Below are 8,900 nucleotides of genomic sequence, written 5' to 3'. Positions count from 1 at the left end.
CATTTAACTTAAAATTATAAGGATATCTCAATATTTTGCTAGCTATAACAAACTAATTCAGAAAATGAATTAGCAATAGCATTTACTGAATGAGTACAGCAACTTAAAACATGTAACTTACCTGCTCTCAAACCAAGCAGCATGCACCACTTGTCACCATGATGATAGCTCTCCAAAAACCCACATTAGCAACTCTTCCAAATTAGCATAACAAAACATTAATCACTACTAAATCTCCCTTACCATTAATCTTGCACAAAAAACAAACAAACAATATAACACTTGATTTTAGCATTTACTTTTCCTTTCGAGTGCCTTGGGCAAAGTATGGGCATAACAGTTCAGTTTACTTGAAATATGTCAGTGCTGTGAACTCAAAAGTAAAAGAAAGTTTTAAATACTCATAACAGTTAATTTAACTGAACTAATTTGTTTAATTTAAGTTTGTCCTACTCAAACTAATTAAGTATTTTGAGCATTAGGGTTTACAGCATGGGCCACTTGTTTATTTGAGCAAAGATTTACAGTGATGGACCAAATAAGCAACCGAGCTAGTTACCATGCTATGTGTCTCTGTAGGATAACCTCCACTAGCATTGCAAACACGAGGGCGCTGGACTCCTCCAGCAGACTGCAGAGGTGCTGAAGGATGGAGGCTAATGAGTCCCGGCTTCACAGTTGGGGTTTCTTTGACCCTTAACTGACTTTGATGAAGAGCAACCACATGTTTTGCTGACTCATTTAAAAAACACACTACTAGTGTCTAGTACAGTATTGCATTGTGTTCCGTATGTATGGATCTTATCCTTTCAGGCGCACTAAACATCATCTGGGGGTTTGTGTCTCTTATATGGGGCTAGAAATATGAGATAGCTCACTTTTTAGTTGTAGTTGCGCAGACGTTCGTGGTCTTTCTTGATTTCACTAGGAACAATGGCATCATTGAGAGGACATGTGCAACTCATTTTGCATTTTGTTTAGATCAAAGACACTGATATTGTTATTGTTCTCTGTGTGTTTAGCTCTAGAACATGATGAAACAGGTTTTGGCACCACTGGTAGTTTCAAATGTTGAAACGTGTAAGGTGCCATATCCGCTACAGTTGGCATCTTTCCAAAATCTGCTTCTACAGTTACTCATTATCAGCCCAGAAATCGTCTACACAACCTTTTTCTCTCACAGTCAAAATTTTCGACATCTAGGGTGGTGGACAGGAAAGAAAGTTCAATGTGAATGAACAAAGCCCCAGTCATTAAGACTGATTGCTGCTTATCTGCTGCTCATGAATTATGTGTCCCCTCAGGACCCCTTTAGTCTGGCCTTAATTTGTATTTAAGATAGTTCTGCTCCTTTACTAAAACCACAACTGTTAAACAAATATGCCATTTAACAGTGGGTAGAGTTGAATATTTTCTTTTGGAGGTTGATCCTCACCGCCTTTGAGATGATTGCTCAATTCCACACTACTGAAACAATTCTCTGATGAAATATATAATTGTTAACAAACATAACTGTGAACCAAAAAATAATAAAACATTTTATTTTATTATTGAATAGATGTCATCAACGCCTTTGCACAACATTCCAAGGAAATTGTGTTTTGTCAAAAGAAAAATACTCATTATCTATCTATCTATCTATCTATCTATCTATCTATCTATCTATCTATCTATCTATCTATCTATCTATCTATCTATCTATCTATCTGTTTGTCAGTCATTCAGTCTGTCTGTCTGTCTGTCTGTCTTTCTGTTAGTCAGTTAGTCTATATATATATCTAAATGCCTAGAGACACTTCTATAAATATTATAAGATTGAACATTTTTATTGCAAATTTTTTATTGCTAGATTTTTTTCGTCAATACAGTTTTTCTCAGTCACTTTGGTACATTTCTCGAATCATCCTTACAATTTGCAAAACTGTCTGTTCATTTCTCGAAATAATTCGTACAAACAACAAAACATATTGGATTACCTGCAAAAGCCTGTAACTTGCTCAGAATCCTTAGTCCATCTCTCAAAAGCAAGTATTTATGTCAATGAACATATCAGAGCCATCAGAATGACAAGTCCTTCTGTCATTGTTCTCGAACAAGATAGTCAAAATGCTTAGCCATGTTGTCAATATAACAGTGATGCATATTTCAGATGTAGCCTAAACTATGGCTATGGTTTTTATGACAGCGAACAAATTACTGTAAAATGTAAAATGATAAAAAAGACAAGACTACATATACATGCACTGTATATATATATTCACTGTATATATGTATGTGTGTGATATAGTATGTGTCTGTATAACGTTTATTTACTCTACTATACTGTAGTGTAATATGCTACTGTAAGTGTAAAATGCTACTGTAATATTAAGATTATAGGCTATAGCATGCACATTAGTGTGCAGTGCACATTGCTGAAATACATACCTGTTATATCTTCAAAATGCTTGAATGATTGAGGAAAGGGTTTTTCTCCAAACTTTCGGCTGCACATTTAGACCCACATAAGCCATTGTAAGGTCATGATTGAGACCATAGTTCAAAGTGGGGCCTCAGAGTGGCCCTCATTTCACCAGAAACGTGCCTACTCCCTTTGCCTTATCTACCTCTTCCTCTGTTCTGCCTCCCTACCTTCTACCCCACATCCTTACTCCTCTTCTTCTTCTTCCCAGCTGTTGACCTTGTTTGTTTCCATGTTGTTCTTCCATTATTAGAAATTGAAACTCTTGTGTTGTACTCTGTCTATATATGCTTTCCAGTTGAAGATTCATGACATGCATCTTTACAGTTTTTCTCAGTCGCTTTGGTGCATTTCTCACATCACTGTTTACATTTGCACAACAGTTAATGCAGTTCTCAAAACAATTAGTGCAAACTGCAAAACCTAGTTGATAACCTGCAAAAGCGTGTCACTTGCTCAAAATGGATAGGTCATTCCTCAAAAGCAAGTATTTATGTCAATGAAAGTGTCAGTGTCATCAAGATGAAAAGTCCTGACACCATTGTTTATGAACAAGATAGTCAAATGGCTTTGTTATGTTTTCATTATGACAGTTTACTCTGTCAATGTTTTCCAATGCAAAAAAGTCAGATCTTGGTGACACTACCTGAAAATGCTCAAGACAGCACTATATACTATTTGCACAGCCATTTGAAAAATACAGTAAAGTTACACATTACTGTATTTAGTGAGGTAACTGAGTACAAGACACTGAATACGTATGTTTCACATTTTTACTGCATATGCTCTTTGCAATTCTAATTTGTTCACAGGATTGTGCAAAAGAAAAAATACACCCTTATTTGCAACAAACATAAACTCCCTTTGGGTAGAGCTGTGCACAACTGTAAACAATATTGCAGTACATATGGCAAATCTTTACTGTAACAATACTGTACACTACAATACACTAAATGTGTGATGCAGTAAAGCTGTACGTCTAAATGTAAAATGTACAGTGACAAGTTCTTGTCCCACTGCAAGCTTCATGTATGACACGATGACAGTAGTGCAGTGCAGATTGTTTAGTGCTGAATTACTGTCCATTTATACACACCTGTTCTCCCAACGAAATGTTTGAATAATTGAATTTACAGTGGTTTTCCCAACATTTGGCTGCACCCTTCGACCAGCCTCAGCCATTGTAAGGCCGTGATTGACAACATGATCCACAATTGTAGCCCTGATTTCATCAGGGATCTGCCTATTGGCCTCTTCTTCCTCTTCCCCTGTTTTGTCCCCTTCCCCTTCTTCCCCGCACCCTTACCCCTCTTCCATGAGGCTGACCTTCCATTTCTGTGTCACAGTATTGTAGAAATGGTACACACTATGTCCTGCTTGGTTCGTATATGCTTGTAAAGTGGGGGTTTATGGGATTCAGCTCTGACAGTGATTGTAGAGAAGTGGCTTATCATTGGTTGCAACTAATGCTTCACACACCCCTTCTCATCAGTGAAAGTTGAGATTCACTTGAGAGAAATTGTTCAATTTAGGAGTCATTTTCAGGAAAAAAGGATTTTAAAAAAATGTGTAAAATTTGCTTGACAGATTTTGATAACTAGTTCAACATTTTTGTATGTAATGACTCAAGCAATGAAATGAGGACTATTAGTTTTATATGGAATGACTATTCAGCATTCACAAGTATAGTTAATTTTGACTGACATGACATAAGCAAATGATAATGTTATAAAACAGCAGAGAGTTGTATGAAAGCAATTGATGCATGTCCAAAAGCATTTGCAATTTGTTCGAAGGAATGAGAAACTGCTACTATGATGTGCACAAATGACTAAATGTTGTGGAGGTTGAACTAATTGTTGTGCAAATGTAAATAGTGATGTGAGAAATGCACCAAAGCGACTGAGAAAAACTGTAAGCTGTTTTAGAGAACTGTTGGGTCATTGGTTGATCTAATGCTTTACATTCCACTGAATACATTAGTGAAATTCAGGATTCACCTGCAAAATTCATCAATTCAGGACACATTTTAAAAAGTCTAATAGAAATGTATAGATAATATACTTGACACATTATGATAACTAGGTCAACCATTTTGCATTTAATGACTTATGCGATGAACTAATGACTAGATGTTTTGAGGGGTGCGATTATTCAACAGAGAACCATATAACACATTTTGAGCAACATAACATTAGCAATTGATAATATAGGAAATAGCAGACAATTGTACATAATCAATTGCCTGAATGTACTAAAGCATTTGCAATTTGTTCAAAAGAATAAGAAACTGCTTTTATGATGTGCACAAGTGACTATATGATGTGGTGGTTGAACAAGTAGTTTTGAGAATTTCAGTTCTGATCTGAGAAATGTGCCAAAGTGACTAAGAAAAACTGTATTATTTATTTATTTTTTAATTTATTTTTTGTACAGTGTTATTAATGCTTTGGCAATGTACAGATTTCTTTCTCCATGCCAATAAAGCAATTTTGAATCTTGAAATCTTGAAATCTTGAAATCTTTAATCTAGTCAGTCAGTCTCTTTTTCTGTCTGTTATAAAGTCAGTCAGTCAGTCAGTCTCTTTCTTTCTTTCTTTCTGTTAGTCAGTCAGTCAGTCAGTCAGTCAGGCAGTCTTTCTTTCTTTCTTTCTTTCTTTCTTTCTTTCTTTCTTTCTTTCTTTCTTTCTTTCTGTTAGTCAGTCAGTCTGTCAGTCTGTCTGTTTGTTTGTCTGTCTGTCTGTCTGTCTCTCTGTCTGTTTATCTTTCTTTCTTTCTTTCTTTCTTTCTTTCTTTCTTTCTTTCTTTCTTTCTTTCTTTCTGTTAGTCAGTCAGTCTGTCAATCTGTCTGTTTGTTTGTCTGTCTGTCTCTCTGTCTGTTTATCTTTCTTTCTTTCTTTCTTTCTTTCTTTCTTTCTTTCTTTCAGTCAGTCAGTCAGTCAGTCAGTCAGTCAGTCAATCTCTTTCTTTCTTTCTGTTAGTCAATCAGTCAGTCAGTCAGTCAGTCAGTCTGTCAGTCTGTTTGTTTGTCTGTCTGTCTGTCTGTTTATCTTTCTTTCTTTCTTTCTTTCTTTCTTTCTTTCTTTCTTTCTGTTAGTCAGTCAGTCTGTCAGTCTGTCTGTTTGTTTGTCTGTCTGTCTCTCTGTCTGTTTATCTTTCTTTCTTTCTTTCTTTCTTTCTTTCTTTCTTTCTTTCTTTCTGTTAGTCAGTCAGTCTGTCAATCTGTCTGTTTGTTTGTCTGTCTGTCTCTCTGTCTGTTTATCTCTTTCTTTCTTTCTTTCTTTCTTTCTTTCTTTCTTTCTTTCTTTCTTTCTTTCTTTCTTTCTTTCAGTCAGTCAGTCAGTCAGTCTGTAAGTCTGTCTCTTTGTCTGTCAGTCAGTCAATCTCTTTCTGTCTTTCTGTTAGTCAATCAGTCAGTCTGTCAGTCTATCTGTTTGTTTGTCTGTCTGTCTGTCTCTCTGTCTGTTTCTCTCTGTCTGTTTATCTGTCTTTCTTTCTTTCTGTTAGTCAGTCAGTCTGTCTGTTTGTTTGTCTGTCTGTCTGTCTGTCTCTCTGTCTGTTTATCTGTCTTTCTTTCTTTCTTTCTTTCTTTCTTTCTTTCTTTCTGTTAGTCAGTCAGTCTGTCAGTCTGTCTGTTTCTCTCTGTCTGTTTATCTTTCTTTCTTTCTTTCTTTCTTTCTTTCTTTCTTTCTTTCAGTTAGTCAGTCAGTCTGTCAGTCTGTCTGTTTGTTTGTCTGTCTGTCTGATGATCAGAGCTTATAATGTGGTTTATAGTAGCTTGGTCATGGCATCTTGTAAGTGAAGATTGGACCTCTGTTCCCGTGTACAAGTGCTCCATATTGACAGTGAATACTGTGTGAGTAATGAGAGGAAGTGCCTTTTGAACTTTAAAGCAAAGCACCTTACTCACATTTTCCAAAAGTGCATCCGGTGGCTCGGCTATCATCTGTGGTCAATAACTGGCCCTTTCACTGAGAGGTGATTATCATCAGACGATCAGACGTGGGAGAGCTGCTCTGAGAATGAGGGCATTGAACACAGAGTGTGCCTCTCCAACATGTGTTTCCTCAGTGTGTCACTGTATGTGTGGGGGTGCACATGTGTATAATGTGTGTGTGAGAGAGAAAAAGAGAGTGAAAATCAGGTCTACTATTCTCCACCCTGCCTGTTTTACAGTTTCCATGGTGAGTGATGTTAGCATGGCACCAAACAGAATTAAGACTGATTTCATTATAGAAATGCAATTTGAATAATTTCCTCTTTTCACTAAGCTTTTAAGACAGAATGCGACGTCAGGTCACCCTTAAAGTGACACAACAAATTTAATACAAGTTAAGGTTGATTAACAGCATTTGTTGTATGTTAATTGCCACAGAAATTATTTCGACTCATCAATTTTGACTTACAATGGAAGTGAAAAGGACCAATTTTTAGAGGATTTAAAAGCAGAAAAGCTGAGTTTGTAATTTTTTAGTTAGTTTTTTAAATTAATAATTTATAATTAATCTAAAATCATGTTAACATGCATGTTGTTTATGTCTTGTGACATAAACAAACTGAGTATTTTAATGTTTGTCCCCATTCACCTCCATTGTAAATACCTCATTGTAACTCAGATGTTTGCTTTTTTAATGAAAGTCCATGGAATATTCCTTAAATCAAAGTTTGCCTCATTGAAATATCTAGAAATATTAGCCTACTTGATATTTGTTTAACTGTTTTTGCACAGAACTAAGAGGTTTCCTGTCATAGGAAATAAATGTGGTCTATGTGCTTATTATTTTTGGCTTTTATGTCCAATACTTTTTTCTTCTGTTGTTTCTCATTGTCATTACATGGAGATGGTCATTAGGCTAAAAAATACAGACTATTTATTTACTGTGACATGACATAGTTTGCTTTAATGGGCAAAATACCAAATTACACACCAAAACCACATGGAGTGGATGGGACCAGCGAGCTGTCGATATTTGAGGTTTCACAGGGGTGAACGAAGGTGGATAGGTTTCTTTGTGTTCATTATGGTTTTAATGGAGCTTAGGGGGTCAGAAAGTTAACCACAGCTGTTTGGACTGACAGGAAATGCGAGTGCTTCTGTTTATAGTCTCACTTCCACATTGAAGCACTTCTCTAGGCTTCAAAGCAGCTTTACTGCATGAGTATCCTGCCTGTAGGCTAAATATTCATGGCTCTGGCCTTGCCAGCGCAATTACATTATTTCTCATAGAAGCCTGCTCATTTTCACTCTGAAAGATTGCAGCAAACACTGTTGATGCAATAGTGTGATGACTCCTGTAAACGGTTGTGGTGAAGCATATCATCCAATTACAAAGCCAATCCCTTCTGTTCCTGCACTAACAGGATGAGAAATATGGATTTGATGAGTAAGAGTGCACATGTATGAACAAAAAACCCTATGTTTCATATTTTAACAATGTATATTAGTTACTTGTAATGTATTCAATTAAATAAACTACATTATGTATTAATTACACTTCTCATTTTATAAATAGGATATATATTCAAGACATTACATTATTGGACAGGCAAACAAGCTATTTTCCAAAGTCTCGCACCTTGTTTTCAAGAATGTGTTCTCTTGGTTTTTCTGATCCCGACAAAAAGAGAAAACTATACACTGTAAAAAATGACCATGATTTTAACAGTAAAAGACTGTAAAAATGCTGCGGTGAAAAACTGTTAATTGGTTTACAGAAAGTTCCCGTACTATATACGGTGAATAACTGTAATAGATCTAACGGTACATTTAATGTAATTTTACAGTAAAATACCGTTAAATTCACAGTTTTTGGAAGTGAAAATAACAATTCATTGTAAAATTTACAGTGAAAAACCGTAAATTGACATTCCCACAATTCCCTGCGTGACACTTCACATTTGATATATTTTCGTTGAAATAACTCTGTTTCTTCTTAGTTTTTTTCATTTTTTTTAATCAGTTGTGTACATTAGGGTTTTATGTTACACCTAATGTTTTTACGTTGCTACCGTATTTTTTACGGTAAAGTTCTGGCAACCACAGCTGCCGTTTTTTTACCATAAATTTTACTGGGATTTTTTTTTACAGTGTACATTTAGTTCTGGTTTGTTACAGAACTTAAAGCTACAAAACAAAAGGCATTAGGATAAGGTCACAACTTTTTTTGACATATATTTTGCAATGGAACTTACCAAACATCCAAAACAATGCTGTGTGTTGGACTAAATGCATTGGTTCGTGGTGGTATTTTAACAGTTGAGAACTCACAACAAGCTCATAAAATGTGCAAAGGAGTCAAAACAGCACTAGGAATTCCTCGGTCACACACACACAAATGAAGATCTGATGTAAGGAGATGGTGTTCTGATGCCTGTACCAAATTGTAATGGGCAACATAGCTCCTATGATGAGAAAAACCAGGTATGTGATTTTTAAATG

Source organism: Megalobrama amblycephala, linkage group LG13 (assembly GCF_018812025.1).
Source record: "Megalobrama amblycephala isolate DHTTF-2021 linkage group LG13, ASM1881202v1, whole genome shotgun sequence".
NCBI classification, from domain to species: Eukaryota; Metazoa; Chordata; class Actinopteri; order Cypriniformes; family Xenocyprididae; genus Megalobrama; species Megalobrama amblycephala.
Note: the sequence above shows the minus strand (reverse complement) of the source record.